At 51.5% G+C, this 17,137-nt stretch overlaps 18 non-coding genes across 18 annotated transcripts; 12 read left to right on the top strand and 6 right to left on the bottom strand.

Moving 5' to 3' along the window:
• Positions 1 to 751: 751 nt before the first annotated feature.
• Positions 752 to 833, top strand: TRNAL-AAG (transfer RNA leucine (anticodon AAG)). Its single transcript has one exon. It is a non-coding gene; the product is annotated as a tRNA-Leu (tRNA).
• Positions 834 to 2,206: 1,373 nt separating this feature from the next.
• Positions 2,207 to 2,288, top strand: TRNAL-AAG (transfer RNA leucine (anticodon AAG)). Its single transcript has one exon. It is a non-coding gene; the product is annotated as a tRNA-Leu (tRNA).
• Positions 2,289 to 3,062: 774 nt separating this feature from the next.
• Positions 3,063 to 3,134, bottom strand: TRNAD-GUC (transfer RNA aspartic acid (anticodon GUC)). Its single transcript has one exon. It is a non-coding gene; the product is annotated as a tRNA-Asp (tRNA).
• Positions 3,135 to 3,675: 541 nt separating this feature from the next.
• Positions 3,676 to 3,757, top strand: TRNAL-AAG (transfer RNA leucine (anticodon AAG)). The gene has a single exon. It is a non-coding gene; the product is annotated as a tRNA-Leu (tRNA).
• Positions 3,758 to 4,531: 774 nt separating this feature from the next.
• TRNAD-GUC (transfer RNA aspartic acid (anticodon GUC)) lies at positions 4,532 to 4,603 on the bottom strand. Its single transcript has one exon. It is a non-coding gene; the product is annotated as a tRNA-Asp (tRNA).
• A 540-nt stretch (positions 4,604 to 5,143) lies between these two features.
• On the top strand, positions 5,144 to 5,225 carry TRNAL-AAG (transfer RNA leucine (anticodon AAG)). The gene has a single exon. It is a non-coding gene; the product is annotated as a tRNA-Leu (tRNA).
• A 1,397-nt stretch (positions 5,226 to 6,622) lies between these two features.
• Positions 6,623 to 6,704, top strand: TRNAL-AAG (transfer RNA leucine (anticodon AAG)). Its single transcript has one exon. It is a non-coding gene; the product is annotated as a tRNA-Leu (tRNA).
• A 774-nt stretch (positions 6,705 to 7,478) lies between these two features.
• Positions 7,479 to 7,550, bottom strand: TRNAD-GUC (transfer RNA aspartic acid (anticodon GUC)). Its single transcript has one exon. It is a non-coding gene; the product is annotated as a tRNA-Asp (tRNA).
• Positions 7,551 to 8,091: 541 nt separating this feature from the next.
• On the top strand, positions 8,092 to 8,173 carry TRNAL-AAG (transfer RNA leucine (anticodon AAG)). Its single transcript has one exon. It is a non-coding gene; the product is annotated as a tRNA-Leu (tRNA).
• Positions 8,174 to 8,947: 774 nt separating this feature from the next.
• TRNAD-GUC (transfer RNA aspartic acid (anticodon GUC)) lies at positions 8,948 to 9,019 on the bottom strand. Its single transcript has one exon. It is a non-coding gene; the product is annotated as a tRNA-Asp (tRNA).
• A 540-nt stretch (positions 9,020 to 9,559) lies between these two features.
• TRNAL-AAG (transfer RNA leucine (anticodon AAG)) lies at positions 9,560 to 9,641 on the top strand. The gene has a single exon. It is a non-coding gene; the product is annotated as a tRNA-Leu (tRNA).
• A 1,397-nt stretch (positions 9,642 to 11,038) lies between these two features.
• Positions 11,039 to 11,120, top strand: TRNAL-AAG (transfer RNA leucine (anticodon AAG)). The gene has a single exon. It is a non-coding gene; the product is annotated as a tRNA-Leu (tRNA).
• Positions 11,121 to 12,497: 1,377 nt separating this feature from the next.
• Positions 12,498 to 12,579, top strand: TRNAL-AAG (transfer RNA leucine (anticodon AAG)). The gene has a single exon. It is a non-coding gene; the product is annotated as a tRNA-Leu (tRNA).
• A 1,373-nt stretch (positions 12,580 to 13,952) lies between these two features.
• TRNAL-AAG (transfer RNA leucine (anticodon AAG)) lies at positions 13,953 to 14,034 on the top strand. Its single transcript has one exon. It is a non-coding gene; the product is annotated as a tRNA-Leu (tRNA).
• Positions 14,035 to 14,808: 774 nt separating this feature from the next.
• Positions 14,809 to 14,880, bottom strand: TRNAD-GUC (transfer RNA aspartic acid (anticodon GUC)). The gene has a single exon. It is a non-coding gene; the product is annotated as a tRNA-Asp (tRNA).
• Positions 14,881 to 15,420: 540 nt separating this feature from the next.
• Positions 15,421 to 15,502, top strand: TRNAL-AAG (transfer RNA leucine (anticodon AAG)). The gene has a single exon. It is a non-coding gene; the product is annotated as a tRNA-Leu (tRNA).
• A 774-nt stretch (positions 15,503 to 16,276) lies between these two features.
• On the bottom strand, positions 16,277 to 16,348 carry TRNAD-GUC (transfer RNA aspartic acid (anticodon GUC)). The gene has a single exon. It is a non-coding gene; the product is annotated as a tRNA-Asp (tRNA).
• Positions 16,349 to 16,888: 540 nt separating this feature from the next.
• TRNAL-AAG (transfer RNA leucine (anticodon AAG)) lies at positions 16,889 to 16,970 on the top strand. Its single transcript has one exon. It is a non-coding gene; the product is annotated as a tRNA-Leu (tRNA).
• Positions 16,971 to 17,137: the final 167 nt, after the last annotated feature.

Genomic DNA, 17,137 nt, shown 5'->3' with positions numbered 1-17,137 from the left:
ACAAATATTGTACGATGACTAGCGTTGCCGGTGCTTTTTTCTTAAAGAGTCAGTTCTTGGCACCCATTCCCTACTTGACTCAGCCTAATCTTCAAGAATATTTGTCAAGAACTAAAAAAAATCCAGAAACGGTTTAACCTCCCCGTCGGTGAATTGAACCCCGGTCTCCCGCGTGACAGGCGGGGATACTGACCACTATACTAACGAGGAGACGTGAGGGCATGAAATGAACAGCTGCTGATGTCTGCACAGCATCCAGCGACCACCTAGCTGGCCTAGGGGGGTCTCATTTTCCCCCGTCAAACGGCTTGCCCGATCTAAGGCTAATTTCTTTCTTTTTATCGGCACCAGGCTTAAAACTCAGTTTAAGGCGATAGTTCCGGGCTATGTTTGACTCCAGAGTTGAATCTGTCATCCCGCATTTCCTCAGCAAATCAAGCTACCCATCTCAAGTCTCATGAGCTGAGGACGGCAAAGTCCCTGTGGGCTTAGGACAGTCAAAGAAACCCCTGGGCTGCATGCTAAGCCCCTTTTCGGCTTCACTTTCCGAATCCTGCCCTAGCTTGCGATTAGTTTTTTTCTCACTTCTTGCCCCCATCTCCCACCTTGCCTCATGGTCTCCCCTCCTCTGCGCACCTGACAGTTTGCCTGCCCTTCCACTGCCTGTCTCCAGACTTTCCAAGGAGAAAAGGCAAAGCACTAAAGCGGGCCGGGCAACGGGTCAAGTTCCGCTTTCGGCGACTAGCAGGGAGGTAGCGTGGCCGAGCGGTCTAAGGCGCTGGATTAAGGCTCCAGTCTCTTCGGAGGCGTGGGTTCAAATCCCACCGCTGCCACTTTTCCTGGCCTTGCATTTTAAAGAAGAACGTAACGTTGACCTCTTCCTTCATTAGTGCCACCTCTGTCGCAATGAGCAAGCGGATGGTATGCCACACCCTGCAGGAAAAAGGTTTCGCTTCTGACGTCTTGCTTTTCTGGACATCCAGTCTCAAGTTTCCCATCTGGAACGGCGCTCCCTGCTGCTTTGTGAAGGCTTGCTGCAAGAGCCTTCGAAACCCAGGAGCTCTTGCGTTGAGCTGTGACGCGTCCTGGGAAGACCTCCCGTTGCAGCGGAATGAGCCCCACTTCCAGGGCGTGCTGGTAGCAAATTTCCCACAGCCCACAGGGAGCAAACGATCCCAGGTGTGATGTATCACCAGGAGAGGCTGAGATGAGAGTAGGGGTTCACGCGTGTGCCCGGACCGAGGTTAATGATGGGATTAGAGCTAGGGTTAGATGCAGGGAAAGAGTGAGAGTTATAATTAGGGATAAAGCTAACAGGTGATCATTACTCGTCATGTAACATGATACAAAGGGTCAGAAGAGGAACTGATTCAGGGTTACAATTTGGACTTCGCAGACAACAGGAGCACTAAATGGTGCTGAGGGGGACTCAATAAAGTGGACCGGCCGCCTAATGTAAGCAATTGTGCACAAATATTGTACGATGACTAGCGTTGCCGGTGCTTTTTTCTTAAAGAGTCAGTTCTTGGCACCCATTCCCTACTTGACTCAGCCTAATCTTCAAGAATATTTGTCAAGAACTAAAAAAAATCCAGAAACGGTTTAACCTCCCCGTCGGGGAATTGAACCCCGGTCTCCCGCTACTGACCACTATACTAACGAGGAGACGTGAGGGCATGAAATGAACAGCTGCTGATGTCTGCACAGCATCCAGCGACCACCTAGCTGGCCTAGGGGGGTCTCATTTTCCCCCGTCAAACGGCTTGCCCGATCTAAGGCTAATTTCTTTCTTTTTATCGGCACCAGGCTTAAAACTCAGTTTAAGGCGATAGTTCCGGGCTATGTTTGACTCCAGAGTTGAATCTGTCATCCCGCATTTCCTCAGCAAATCAAGCTACCCATCTCAAGTCTCATGAGCTGAGGACGGCAAAGTCCCTGTGGGCTTAGGACAGTCAAAGAAACCCCTGGGCTGCATGCTAAGCCCCTTTTCGGCTTCACTTTCCGAATCCTGCCCTAGCTTGCGATTAGTTTTTTTCTCACTTCTTGCCCCCATCTCCCACCTTGCCTCATGGTCTCCCCTCCTCTGCGCACCTGACAGTTTGCCTGCCCTTCCACTGCCTGTCTCCAGACTTTCCAAGGAGAAAAGGCAAAGCACTAAAGCGGGCCGGGCAACGGGTCAAGTTCCGCTTTCGGCGACTAGCAGGGAGGTAGCGTGGCCGAGCGGTCTAAGGCGCTGGATTAAGGCTCCAGTCTCTTCGGAGGCGTGGGTTCAAATCCCACCGCTGCCACTTTTCCTGGCCTTGCATTTTAAAGAAGAACGTAACGTTGACCTCTTCCTTCATTAGTGCCACCTCTGTCGCAATGAGCAAGCGGATGGTATGCCACACCCTGCAGGAAAAAGGTTTCGCTTCTGACGTCTTGCTTTTCTGGACATCCAGTCTCAAGTTTCCCATCTGGAACGGCGCTCCCTGCTGCTTTGTGAAGGCTTGCTGCAAGAGCCTTCGAAACCCAGGAGCTCTTGCGTTGAGCTGTGACGCGTCCTGGGAAGACCTCCCGTTGCAGCGGAATGAGCCCCACTTCCAGGGCGTGCTGGTAGCAAATTCCCCACAGCCCACAGGGAGCAAACGATCCCAGGTGTGATGTATCACCAGGAGAGGCTGAGATGAGAGTAGGGGTTCACGCGTGTGCCCGGACCGAGGTTAATGATGGGATTAGAGCTAGGGTTAGATGCAGGGAAAGAGTGAGAGTTATAATTAGGGATAAAGCTAACAGGTGATCATTACTCGTCATGTAACATGATACAAAGGGTCAGAAGAGGAACTGATTCAGGGTTACAATTTGGACTTCGCAGACAACAGGAGCACTAAATGGTGCTGAGGGGGACTCAATAAAGTGGACCGGCCGCCTAATGTAAGCAATTGTGCACAAATATTGTACGATGACTAGCGTTGCCGGTGCTTTTTTCTTAAAGAGTCAGTTCTTGGCACCCATTCCCTACTTGACTCAGCCTAATCTTCAAGAATATTTGTCAAGAACTAAAAAAAATCCAGAAACGGTTTAACCTCCCCGTCGGGGAATTGAACCCCGGTCTCCCGCGTGACAGGCGGGGATACTGACCACTATACTAACGAGGAGACGTGAGGGCATGAAATGAACAGCTGCTGATGTCTGCACAGCATCCAGCGACCACCTAGCTGGCCTAGGGGGGTCTCATTTTCCCCCGTCAAACGGCTTGCCCGATCTAAGGCTAATTTCTTTCTTTTTATCGGCACCAGGCTTAAAACTCAGTTTAAGGCGATAGTTCCGGGCTATGTTTGACTCCAGAGTTGAATCTGTCATCCCGCATTTCCTCAGCAAATCAAGCTACCCATCTCAAGTCTCATGAGCTGAGGACGGCAAAGTCCCTGTGGGCTTAGGACAGTCAAAGAAACCCCTGGGCTGCATGCTAAGCCCCTTTTCGGCTTCACTTTCCGAATCCTGCCCTAGCTTGCGATTAGTTTTTTTCTCACTTCTTGCCCCCATCTCCCACCTTGCCTCATGGTCTCCCCTCCTCTGCGCACCTGACAGTTTGCCTGCCCTTCCACTGCCTGTCTCCAGACTTTCCAAGGAGAAAAGGCAAAGCACTAAAGCGGGCCGGGCAACGGGTCAAGTTCCGCTTTCGGCGACTAGCAGGGAGGTAGCGTGGCCGAGCGGTCTAAGGCGCTGGATTAAGGCTCCAGTCTCTTCGGAGGCGTGGGTTCAAATCCCACCGCTGCCACTTTTCCTGGCCTTGCATTTTAAAGAAGAACGTAACGTTGACCTCTTCCTTCATTAGTGCCACCTCTGTCGCAATGAGCAAGCGGATGGTATGCCACACCCTGCAGGAAAAAGGTTTCGCTTCTGACGTCTTGCTTTTCTGGACATCCAGTCTCAAGTTTCCCATCTGGAACGGCGCTCCCTGCTGCTTTGTGAAGGCTTGCTGCAAGAGCCTTCGAAACCCAGGAGCTCTTGCGTTGAGCTGTGACGCGTCCTGGGAAGACCTCCCGTTGCAGCGGAATGAGCCCCACTTCCAGGGCGTGCTGGTAGCAAATTTCCCACAGCCCACAGGGAGCAAACGATCCCAGGTGTGATGTATCACCAGGAGAGGCTGAGATGAGAGTAGGGGTTCACGCGTGTGCCCGGACCGAGGTTAATGATGGGATTAGAGCTAGGGTTAGATGCAGGGAAAGAGTGAGAGTTATAATTAGGGATAAAGCTAACAGGTGATCATTACTCGTCATGTAACATGATACAAAGGGTCAGAAGAGGAACTGATTCAGGGTTACAATTTGGACTTCGCAGACAACAGGAGCACTAAATGGTGCTGAGGGGGACTCAATAAAGTGGACCGGCCGCCTAATGTAAGCAATTGTGCACAAATATTGTACGATGACTAGCGTTGCCGGTGCTTTTTTCTTAAAGAGTCAGTTCTTGGCACCCATTCCCTACTTGACTCAGCCTAATCTTCAAGAATATTTGTCAAGAACTAAAAAAAATCCAGAAAAGGTTTAACCTCCCCGTCGGGGAATTGAACCCCGGTCTCCCGCGTGACAGGCGGGGATACTGACCACTATACTAACGAGGAGACGTGAGGGCATGAAATGAACAGCTGCTGATGTCTGCACAGCATCCAGCGACCACCTAGCTGGCCTAGGGGGTCTCATTTTCCCCCGTCAAACGGCTTGCCCGATCTAAGGCTAATTTCTTTCTTTTTATCGGCACCAGGCTTAAAACTCAGTTTAAGGCGATAGTTCCGGGCTATGTTTGACTCCAGAGTTGAATCTGTCATCCCGCATTTCCTCAGCAAATCAAGCTACCCATCTCAAGTCTCATGAGCTGAGGACGGCAAAGTCCCTGTGGGCTTAGGACAGTCAAAGAAACCCCTGGGCTGCATGCTAAGCCCCTTTTCGGCTTCACTTTCCGAATCCTGCCCTAGCTTGCGATTAGTTTTTTTCTCACTTCTTGCCCCCATCTCCCACCTTGCCTCATGGTCTCCCCTCCTCTGCGCACCTGACAGTTTGCCTGCCCTTCCACTGCCTGTCTCCAGACTTTCCAAGGAGAAAAGGCAAAGCACTAAAGCGGGCCGGGCAACGGGTCAAGTTCCGCTTTCGGCGACTAGCAGGGAGGTAGCGTGGCCGAGCGGTCTAAGGCGCTGGATTAAGGCTCCAGTCTCTTCGGAGGCGTGGGTTCAAATCCCACCGCTGCCACTTTTCCTGGCCTTGCATTTTAAAGAAGAACGTAACGTTGACCTCTTCCTTCATTAGTGCCACCTCTGTCGCAATGAGCAAGCGGATGGTATGCCACACCCTGCAGGAAAAAGGTTTCGCTTCTGACGTCTTGCTTTTCTGGACATCCAGTCTCAAGTTTCCCATCTGGAACGGCGCTCCCTGCTGCTTTGTGAAGGCTTGCTGCAAGAGCCTTCGAAACCCAGGAGCTCTTGCGTTGAGCTGTGACGCGTCCTGGGAAGACCTCCCGTTGCAGCGGAATGAGCCCCACTTCCAGGGCGTGCTGGTAGCAAATTTCCCACAGCCCACAGGGAGCAAACGATCCCAGGTGTGATGTATCACCAGGAGAGGCTGAGATGAGAGTAAGGGTTCACGCGTGTGCCCGGACCGAGGTTAATGATGGGATTAGAGCTAGGGTTAGATGCAGGGAAAGAGTGAGAGTTATAATTAGGGATAAAGCTAACAGGTGATCATTACTCGTCATGTAACATGATACAAAGGGTCAGAAGAGGAACTGATTCAGGGTTACAATTTGGACTTCGCAGACAACAGGAGCACTAAATGGTGCTGAGGGGGACTCAATAAAGTGGACCGGCCGCCTAATGTAAGCAATTGTGCACAAATATTGTACGATGACTAGCGTTGCTGGTGCTTTTTTCTTAAAGAGTCAGTTCTTGGCACCCATTCCCTACTTGACTCAGCCTAATCTTCAAGAATATTTGTCAAGAACTAAAAAAAATCCAGAAAAGGTTTAACCTCCCCGTCGGGGAATTGAACCCGAATTGAACCCCGGTCTCCCGCGTGACAGGCGGGGATACTGACCACTATACTAACGAGGAGACGTGAGGGCATGAAATGAACAGCTGCTGATGTCTGCACAGCATCCAGCGACCACCTAGCTGGCCTAGGGGGTCTCATTTTCCCCCGTCAAACGGCTTGCCCGATCTAAGGCTAATTTCTTTCTTTTTATCGGCACCAGGCTTAAAACTCAGTTTAAGGCGATAGTTCCGGGCTATGTTTGACTCCAGAGTTGAATCTGTCATCCCGCATTTCCTCAGCAAATCAAGCTACCCATCTCAAGTCTCATGAGCTGAGGACGGCAAAGTCCCTGTGGGCTTAGGACAGTCAAAGAAACCCCTGGGCTGCATGCTAAGCCCCTTTTCGGCTTCACTTTCCGAATCCTGCCCTAGCTTGCGATTAGTTTTTTTCTCACTTCTTGCCCCCATCTCCCACCTTGCCTCATGGTCTCCCCTCCTCTGCGCACCTGACAGTTTGCCTGCCCTTCCACTGCCTGTCTCCAGACTTTCCAAGGAGAAAAGGCAAAGCACTAAAGCGGGCCGGGCAACGGGTCAAGTTCCGCTTTCGGCGACTAGCAGGGAGGTAGCGTGGCCGAGCGGTCTAAGGCGCTGGATTAAGGCTCCAGTCTCTTCGGAGGCGTGGGTTCAAATCCCACCGCTGCCACTTTTCCTGGCCTTGCATTTTAAAGAAGAACGTAACGTTGACCTCTTCCTTCATTAGTGCCACCTCTGTCGCAATGAGCAAGCGGATGGTATGCCACACCCTGCAGGAAAAAGGTTTCGCTTCTGACGTCTTGCTTTTCTGGACATCCAGTCTCAAGTTTCCCATCTGGAACGGCGCTCCCTGCTGCTTTGTGAAGGCTTGCTGCAAGAGCCTTCGAAACCCAGGAGCTCTTGCGTTGAGCTGTGACGCGTCCTGGGAAGACCTCCCGTTGCAGCGGAATGAGCCCCACTTCCAGGGCGTGCTGGTAGCAAATTCCCCACAGCCCACAGGGAGCAAACGATCCCAGGTGTGATGTATCACCAGGAGAGGCTGAGATGAGAGTAGGGGTTCACGCGTGTGCCCGGACCGAGGTTAATGATGGGATTAGAGCTAGGGTTAGATGCAGGGAAAGAGTGAGAGTTATAATTAGGGATAAAGCTAACAGGTGATCATTACTCGTCATGTAACATGATACAAAGGGTCAGAAGAGGAACTGATTCAGGGTTACAATTTGGACTTCGCAGACAACAGGAGCACTAAATGGTGCTGAGGGGGACTCAATAAAGTGGACCGGCCGCCTAATGTAAGCAATTGTGCACAAATATTGTACGATGACTAGCGTTGCCGGTGCTTTTTTCTTAAAGAGTCAGTTCTTGGCACCCATTCCCTACTTGACTCAGCCTAATCTTCAAGAATATTTGTCAAGAACTAAAAAAAATCCAGAAACGGTTTAACCTCCCCGTCGGGGAATTGAACCCCGGTCTCCCGCGTGACAGGCGGGGATACTGACCACTATACTAACGAGGAGACGTGAGGGCATGAAATGAACAGCTGCTGATGTCTGCACAGCATCCAGCGACCACCTAGCTGGCCTAGGGGGGTCTCATTTTCCCCCGTCAAACGGCTTGCCCGATCTAAGGCTAATTTCTTTCTTTTTATCGGCACCAGGCTTAAAACTCAGTTTAAGGCGATAGTTCCGGGCTATGTTTGACTCCAGAGTTGAATCTGTCATCCCGCATTTCCTCAGCAAATCAAGCTACCCATCTCAAGTCTCATGAGCTGAGGACGGCAAAGTCCCTGTGGGCTTAGGACAGTCAAAGAAACCCCTGGGCTGCATGCTAAGCCCCTTTTCGGCTTCACTTTCCGAATCCTGCCCTAGCTTGCGATTAGTTTTTTTCTCACTTCTTGCCCCCATCTCCCACCTTGCCTCATGGTCTCCCCTCCTCTGCGCACCTGACAGTTTGCCTGCCCTTCCACTGCCTGTCTCCAGACTTTCCAAGGAGAAAAGGCAAAGCACTAAAGCGGGCCGGGCAACGGGTCAAGTTCCGCTTTCGGCGACTAGCAGGGAGGTAGCGTGGCCGAGCGGTCTAAGGCGCTGGATTAAGGCTCCAGTCTCTTCGGAGGCGTGGGTTCAAATCCCACCGCTGCCACTTTTCCTGGCCTTGCATTTTAAAGAAGAACGTAACGTTGACCTCTTCCTTCATTAGTGCCACCTCTGTCGCAATGAGCAAGCGGATGGTATGCCACACCCTGCAGGAAAAAGGTTTCGCTTCTGACGTCTTGCTTTTCTGGACATCCAGTCTCAAGTTTCCCATCTGGAACGGCGCTCCCTGCTGCTTTGTGAAGGCTTGCTGCAAGAGCCTTCGAAACCCAGGAGCTCTTGCGTTGAGCTGTGACGCGTCCTGGGAAGACCTCCCGTTGCAGCGGAATGAGCCCCACTTCCAGGGCGTGCTGGTAGCAAATTTCCCACAGCCCACAGGGAGCAAACGATCCCAGGTGTGATGTATCACCAGGAGAGGCTGAGATGAGAGTAGGGGTTCACGCGTGTGCCCGGACCGAGGTTAATGATGGGATTAGAGCTAGGGTTAGATGCAGGGAAAGAGTGAGAGTTATAATTAGGGATAAAGCTAACAGGTGATCATTACTCGTCATGTAACATGATACAAAGGGTCAGAAGAGGAACTGATTCAGGGTTACAATTTGGACTTCGCAGACAACAGGAGCACTAAATGGTGCTGAGGGGGACTCAATAAAGTGGACCGGCCGCCTAATGTAAGCAATTGTGCACAAATATTGTACGATGACTAGCGTTGCCGGTGCTTTTTTCTTAAAGAGTCAGTTCTTGGCACCCATTCCCTACTTGACTCAGCCTAATCTTCAAGAATATTTGTCAAGAACTAAAAAAAATCCAGAAAAGGTTTAACCTCCCCGTCGGGGAATTGAACCCCGGTCTCCCGCGTGACAGGCGGGGATACTGACCACTATACTAACGAGGAGACGTGAGGGCATGAAATGAACAGCTGCTGATGTCTGCACAGCATCCAGCGACCACCTAGCTGGCCTAGGGGGTCTCATTTTCCCCCGTCAAACGGCTTGCCCGATCTAAGGCTAATTTCTTTCTTTTTATCGGCACCAGGCTTAAAACTCAGTTTAAGGCGATAGTTCCGGGCTATGTTTGACTCCAGAGTTGAATCTGTCATCCCGCATTTCCTCAGCAAATCAAGCTACCCATCTCAAGTCTCATGAGCTGAGGACGGCAAAGTCCCTGTGGGCTTAGGACAGTCAAAGAAACCCCTGGGCTGCATGCTAAGCCCCTTTTCGGCTTCACTTTCCGAATCCTGCCCTAGCTTGCGATTAGTTTTTTTCTCACTTCTTGCCCCCATCTCCCACCTTGCCTCATGGTCTCCCCTCCTCTGCGCACCTGACAGTTTGCCTGCCCTTCCACTGCCTGTCTCCAGACTTTCCAAGGAGAAAAGGCAAAGCACTAAAGCGGGCCGGGCAACGGGTCAAGTTCCGCTTTCGGCGACTAGCAGGGAGGTAGCGTGGCCGAGCGGTCTAAGGCGCTGGATTAAGGCTCCAGTCTCTTCGGAGGCGTGGGTTCAAATCCCACCGCTGCCACTTTTCCTGGCCTTGCATTTTAAAGAAGAACGTAACGTTGACCTCTTCCTTCATTAGTGCCACCTCTGTCGCAATGAGCAAGCGGATGGTATGCCACACCCTGCAGGAAAAAGGTTTCGCTTCTGACGTCTTGCTTTTCTGGACATCCAGTCTCAAGTTTCCCATCTGGAACGGCGCTCCCTGCTGCTTTGTGAAGGCTTGCTGCAAGAGCCTTCGAAACCCAGGAGCTCTTGCGTTGAGCTGTGACGCGTCCTGGGAAGACCTCCCGTTGCAGCGGAATGAGCCCCACTTCCAGGGCGTGCTGGTAGCAAATTTCCCACAGCCCACAGGGAGCAAACGATCCCAGGTGTGATGTATCACCAGGAGAGGCTGAGATGAGAGTAAGGGTTCACGCGTGTGCCCGGACCGAGGTTAATGATGGGATTAGAGCTAGGGTTAGATGCAGGGAAAGAGTGAGAGTTATAATTAGGGATAAAGCTAACAGGTGATCATTACTCGTCATGTAACATGATACAAAGGGTCAGAAGAGGAACTGATTCAGGGTTACAATTTGGACTTCGCAGACAACAGGAGCACTAAATGGTGCTGAGGGGGACTCAATAAAGTGGACCGGCCGCCTAATGTAAGCAATTGTGCACAAATATTGTACGATGACTAGCGTTGCTGGTGCTTTTTTCTTAAAGAGTCAGTTCTTGGCACCCATTCCCTACTTGACTCAGCCTAATCTTCAAGAATATTTGTCAAGAACTAAAAAAAATCCAGAAAAGGTTTAACCTCCCCGTCGGGGAATTGAACCCGAATTGAACCCCGGTCTCCCGCGTGACAGGCGGGGATACTGACCACTATACTAACGAGGAGACGTGAGGGCATGAAATGAACAGCTGCTGATGTCTGCACAGCATCCAGCGACCACCTAGCTGGCCTAGGGGGTCTCATTTTCCCCCGTCAAACGGCTTGCCCGATCTAAGGCTAATTTCTTTCTTTTTATCGGCACCAGGCTTAAAACTCAGTTTAAGGCGATAGTTCCGGGCTATGTTTGACTCCAGAGTTGAATCTGTCATCCCGCATTTCCTCAGCAAATCAAGCTACCCATCTCAAGTCTCATGAGCTGAGGACGGCAAAGTCCCTGTGGGCTTAGGACAGTCAAAGAAACCCCTGGGCTGCATGCTAAGCCCCTTTTCGGCTTCACTTTCCGAATCCTGCCCTAGCTTGCGATTAGTTTTTTTCTCACTTCTTGCCCCCATCTCCCACCTTGCCTCATGGTCTCCCCTCCTCTGCGCACCTGACAGTTTGCCTGCCCTTCCACTGCCTGTCTCCAGACTTTCCAAGGAGAAAAGGCAAAGCACTAAAGCGGGCCGGGCAACGGGTCAAGTTCCGCTTTCGGCGACTAGCAGGGAGGTAGCGTGGCCGAGCGGTCTAAGGCGCTGGATTAAGGCTCCAGTCTCTTCGGAGGCGTGGGTTCAAATCCCACCGCTGCCACTTTTCCTGGCCTTGCATTTTAAAGAAGAACGTAACGTTGACCTCTTCCTTCATTAGTGCCACCTCTGTCGCAATGAGCAAGCGGATGGTATGCCACACCCTGCAGGAAAAAGGTTTCGCTTCTGACGTCTTGCTTTTCTGGACATCCAGTCTCAAGTTTCCCATCTGGAACGGCGCTCCCTGCTGCTTTGTGAAGGCTTGCTGCAAGAGCCTTCGAAACCCAGGAGCTCTTGCGTTGAGCTGTGACGCGTCCTGGGAAGACCTCCCGTTGCAGCGGAATGAGCCCCACTTCCAGGGCGTGCTGGTAGCAAATTTCCCACAGCCCACAGGGAGCAAACGATCCCAGGTGTGATGTATCACCAGGAGAGGCTGAGATGAGAGTAAGGGTTCACGCGTGTGCCCGGACCGAGGTTAATGATGGGATTAGAGCTAGGGTTAGATGCAGGGAAAGAGTGAGAGTTATAATTAGGGATAAAGCTAACAGGTGATCATTACTCGTCATGTAACATGATACAAAGGGTCAGAAGAGGAACTGATTCAGGGTTACAATTTGGACTTCGCAGACAACAGGAGCACTAAATGGTGCTGAGGGGGACTCAATAAAGTGGACCGGCCGCCTAATGTAAGCAATTGTGCACAAATATTGTACGATGACTAGCGTTGCCGGTGCTTTTTTCTTAAAGAGTCAGTTCTTGGCACCCATTCCCTACTTGACTCAGCCTAATCTTCAAGAATATTTGTCAAGAACTAAAAAAAATCCAGAAACGGTTTAACCTCCCCGTCGGGGACGGTCTCCCGCGTGACAGGCGGGGATACTGACCACTATACTAACGAGGAGACGTGAGGGCATGAAATGAACAGCTGCTGATGTCTGCACAGCATCCAGCGACCACCTAGCTGGCCTAGGGGGTCTCATTTTCCCCCGTCAAACGGCTTGCCCGATCTAAGGCTAATTTCTTTCTTTTTATCGGCACCAGGCTTAAAACTCAGTTTAAGGCGATAGTTCCGGGCTATGTTTGACTCCAGAGTTGAATCTGTCATCCCGCATTTCCTCAGCAAATCAAGCTACCCATCTCAAGTCTCATGAGCTGAGGACGGCAAAGTCCCTGTGGGCTTAGGACAGTCAAAGAAACCCCTGGGCTGCATGCTAAGCCCCTTTTCGGCTTCACTTTCCGAATCCTGCCCTAGCTTGCGATTAGTTTTTTTCTCACTTCTTGCCCCCATCTCCCACCTTGCCTCATGGTCTCCCCTCCTCTGCGCACCTGACAGTTTGCCTGCCCTTCCACTGCCTGTCTCCAGACTTTCCAAGGAGAAAAGGCAAAGCACTAAAGCGGGCCGGGCAACGGGTCAAGTTCCGCTTTCGGCGACTAGCAGGGAGGTAGCGTGGCCGAGCGGTCTAAGGCGCTGGATTAAGGCTCCAGTCTCTTCGGAGGCGTGGGTTCAAATCCCACCGCTGCCACTTTTCCTGGCCTTGCATTTTAAAGAAGAACGTAACGTTGACCTCTTCCTTCATTAGTGCCACCTCTGTCGCAATGAGCAAGCGGATGGTATGCCACACCCTGCAGGAAAAAGGTTTCGCTTCTGACGTCTTGCTTTTCTGGACATCCAGTCTCAAGTTTCCCATCTGGAACGGCGCTCCCTGCTGCTTTGTGAAGGCTTGCTGCAAGAGCCTTCGAAACCCAGGAGCTCTTGCGTTGAGCTGTGACGCGTCCTGGGGAGACCTCCCGTTGCAGCGGAATGAGCCCCACTTCCAGGGCGTGCTGGTAGCAAATTTCCCACAGCCCACAGGGAGCAAACGATCCCAGGTGTGATGTATCACCAGGAGAGGCTGAGATGAGAGTAAGGGTTCACGCGTGTGCCCGGACCGAGGTTAATGATGGGATTAGAGCTAGGGTTAGATGCAGGGAAAGAGTGAGAGTTATAATTAGGGATAAAGCTAACAGGTGATCATTACTCGTCATGTAACATGATACAAAGGGTCAGAAGAGGAACTGATTCAGGGTTACAATTTGGACTTCGCAGACAACAGGAGCACTAAATGGTGCTGAGGGGGACTCAATAAAGTGGACCGGCCGCCTAATGTAAGCAATTGTGCACAAATATTGTACGATGACTAGCGTTGCCGGTGCTTTTTTCTTAAAGAGTCAGTTCTTGGCACCCATTCCCTACTTGACTCAGCCTAATCTTCAAGAATATTTGTCAAGAACTAAAAAAAATCCAGAAAAGGTTTAACCTCCCCGTCGCGGTCTCCCGCGTGACAGGCGGGGATACTGACCACTATACTAACGAGGAGACGTGAGGGCATGAAATGAACAGCTGCTGATGTCTGCACAGCATCCAGCGACCACCTAGCTGGCCTAGGGGGTCTCATTTTCCCCCGTCAAACGGCTTGCCCGATCTAAGGCTAATTTCTTTCTTTTTATCGGCACCAGGCTTAAAACTCAGTTTAAGGCGATAGTTCCGGGCTATGTTTGACTCCAGAGTTGAATCTGTCATCCCGCATTTCCTCAGCAAATCAAGCTACCCATCTCAAGTCTCATGAGCTGAGGACGGCAAAGTCCCTGTGGGCTTAGGACAGTCAAAGAAACCCCTGGGCTGCATGCTAAGCCCCTTTTCGGCTTCACTTTCCGAATCCTGCCCTAGCTTGCGATTAGTTTTTTTCTCACTTCTTGCCCCCATCTCCCACCTTGCCTCATGGTCTCCCCTCCTCTGCGCACCTGACAGTTTGCCTGCCCTTCCACTGCCTGTCTCCAGACTTTCCAAGGAGAAAAGGCAAAGCACTAAAGCGGGCCGGGCAACGGGTCAAGTTCCGCTTTCGGCGACTAGCAGGGAGGTAGCGTGGCCGAGCGGTCTAAGGCGCTGGATTAAGGCTCCAGTCTCTTCGGAGGCGTGGGTTCAAATCCCACCGCTGCCACTTTTCCTGGCCTTGCATTTTAAAGAAGAACGTAACGTTGACCTCTTCCTTCATTAGTGCCACCTCTGTCGCAATGAGCAAGAGGATGGTATGCCACACCCTGCAGGAAAAAGCTTTCGCTTCTGACGTCTTGCTTTTCTGGACATCCAGTCTCAAGTTTCCCATCTGGAACGGCGCTCCCTGCTGCTTTGTGAAGGCTTGCTGCAAGAGCCTTCGAAACCCAGGAGCTCTTGCGTTGAGCTGTGACGCGTCCTGGGAAGACCTCCCGTTGCAGCGGAATGAGCCCCACTTCCAGGGCGTGCTGGTAGCAAATTTCCCACAGCCCACAGGGAGCAAACGATCCCAGGTGTGATGTATCACCAGGAGAGGCTGAGATGAGAGTAAGGGTTCACGCGTGTGCCCGGACCGAGGTTAATGATGGGATTAGAGCTAGGGTTAGATGCAGGGAAAGAGTGAGAGTTATAATTAGGGATAAAGCTAACAGGTGATCATTACTCGTCATGTAACATGATACAAAGGGTCAGAAGAGGAACTGATTCAGGGTTACAAATTGGACTTCGCAGACAACAGGAGCACTAAATGGTGCTGAGGGGGACTCAATAAAGTGGACCGGCCGCCTAATGTAAGCAATTGTGCACAAATATTGTACGATGACTAGCGTTGCCGGTGCTTTTTTCTTAAAGAGTCAGTTCTTGGCACCCATTCCCTACTTGACTCAGCCTAATCTTCAAGAATATTTGTCAAGAACTAAAAAAAATCCAGAAAAGGTTTAACCTCCCCGTCGGGGAATTGAACCCCGGTCTCCCGCGTGACAGGCGGGGATACTGACCACTATACTAACGAGGAGACGTGAGGGCATGAAATGAACAGCTGCTGATGTCTGCACAGCATCCAGCGACCACCTAGCTGGCCTAGGGGGTCTCATTTTCCCCCGTCAAACGGCTTGCCCGATCTAAGGCTAATTTCTTTCTTTTTATCGGCACCAGGCTTAAAACTCAGTTTAAGGCGATAGTTCCGGGCTATGTTTGACTCCAGAGTTGAATCTGTCATCCCGCATTTCCTCAGCAAATCAAGCTACCCATCTCAAGTCTCATGAGCTGAGGACGGCAAAGTCCCTGTGGGCTTAGGACAGTCAAAGAAACCCCTGGGCTGCATGCTAAGCCCCTTTTCGGCTTCACTTTCCGAATCCTGCCCTAGCTTGCGATTAGTTTTTTTCTCACTTCTTGCCCCCATCTCCCACCTTGCCTCATGGTCTCCCCTCCTCTGCGCACCTGACAGTTTGCCTGCCCTTCCACTGCCTGTCTCCAGACTTTCCAAGGAGAAAAGGCAAAGCACTAAAGCGGGCCGGGCAACGGGTCAAGTTCCGCTTTCGGCGACTAGCAGGGAGGTAGCGTGGCCGAGCGGTCTAAGGCGCTGGATTAAGGCTCCAGTCTCTTCGGAGGCGTGGGTTCAAATCCCACCGCTGCCACTTTTCCTGGCCTTGCATTTTAAAGAAGAACGTAACGTTGACCTCTTCCTTCATTAGTGCCACCTCTGTCGCAATGAGCAAGCGGATGGTATGCCACACCCTGCAGGAAAAAGGTTTCGCTTCTGACGTCTTGCTTTTCTGGACATCCAGTCTCAAGTTTCCCATCTGGAACGGCGCTCCCTGCTGCTTTGTGAAGGCTTGCTGCAAGAGCCTTCGAAACCCAGGAGCTCTTGCGTTGAGCTGTGACGCGTCCTGGGAAGACCTCCCGTTGCAGCGGAATGAGCCCCACTTCCAGGGCGTGCTGGTAGCAAATTTCCCACAGCCCACAGGGAGCAAACGATCCCAGGTGTGATGTATCACCAGGAGAGGCTGAGATGAGAGTAGGGGTTCACGCGTGTGCCCGGACCGAGGTTAATGATGGGATTAGAGCTAGGGTTAGATGCAGGGAAAGAGTGAGAGTTATAATTAGGGATAAAGCTAACAGGTGATCATTACTCGTCATGTAACATGATACAAAGGGTCAGAAGAGGAACTGATTCAGGGTTACAATTTGGACTTCGCAGACAACAGGAGCACTAAATGGTGCTGAGGGGGACTCAATAAAGTGGACCGGCCGCCTAATGTAAGCAATTGTGCACAAATATTGTACGATGACTAGCGTTGCCGGTGCTTTTTTCTTAAAGAGTCAGTTCTTGGCACCCATTCCCTACTTGACTCAGCCTAATCTTCAAGAATATTTGTCAAGAACTAAAAAAAATCCAGAAAAGGTTTAACCTCCCCGTCGGGGAATTGAACCCCGGTCTCCCGCGTGACAGGCGGGGATACTGACCACTATACTAACGAGGAGACGTGAGGGCATGAAATGAACAGCTGCTGATGTCTGCACAGCATCCAGCGACCACCTAGCTGGCCTAGGGGGTCTCATTTTCCCCCGTCAAACGGCTTGCCCGATCTAAGGCTAATTTCTTTCTTTTTATCGGCACCAGGCTTAAAACTCAGTTTAAGGCGATAGTTCCGGGCTATGTTTGACTCCAGAGTTGAATCTGTCATCCCGCATTTCCTCAGCAAATCAAGCTACCCATCTCAAGTCTCATGAGCTGAGGACGGCAAAGTCCCTGTGGGCTTAGGACAGTCAAAGAAACCCCTGGGCTGCATGCTAAGCCCCTTTTCGGCTTCACTTTCCGAATCCTGCCCTAGCTTGCGATTAGTTTTTTTCTCACTTCTTGCCCCCATCTCCCACCTTGCCTCATGGTCTCCCCTCCTCTGCGCACCTGACAGTTTGCCTGACCTTCCACTGCCTGTCTCCAGACTTTCCAAGGAGAAAAGGCAAAGCACTAAAGCGGGCCGGGCAACGGGTCAAGTTCCGCTTTCGGCGACTAGCAGGGAGGTAGCGTGGCCGAGCGGTCTAAGGCGCTGGATTAAGGCTCCAGTCTCTTCGGAGGCGTGGGTTCAAATCCCACCGCTGCCACTTTTCCTGGCCTTGCATTTTAAAGAAGAACGTAACGTTGACCTCTTCCTTCATTAGTGCCACCTCTGTCGCAATGAGCAAGCGGATGGTATGCCACACCCTGCAGGAAAAAGGTTTCGCTTCTGACGTCTTGCTTTTCTGGACATCCAGTCTCAAGTTTCCCATCT

This window comes from Ambystoma mexicanum, unplaced genomic scaffold, assembly GCF_040938575.1.
Source record: "Ambystoma mexicanum isolate Mex_15411 unplaced genomic scaffold, UKY_AmexF1_1 Mex_scaf20, whole genome shotgun sequence".
Taxonomy (NCBI): Eukaryota; Metazoa; Chordata; class Amphibia; order Caudata; family Ambystomatidae; genus Ambystoma; species Ambystoma mexicanum.
This window is presented reverse-complemented; position numbering and strand designations above follow the sequence as displayed.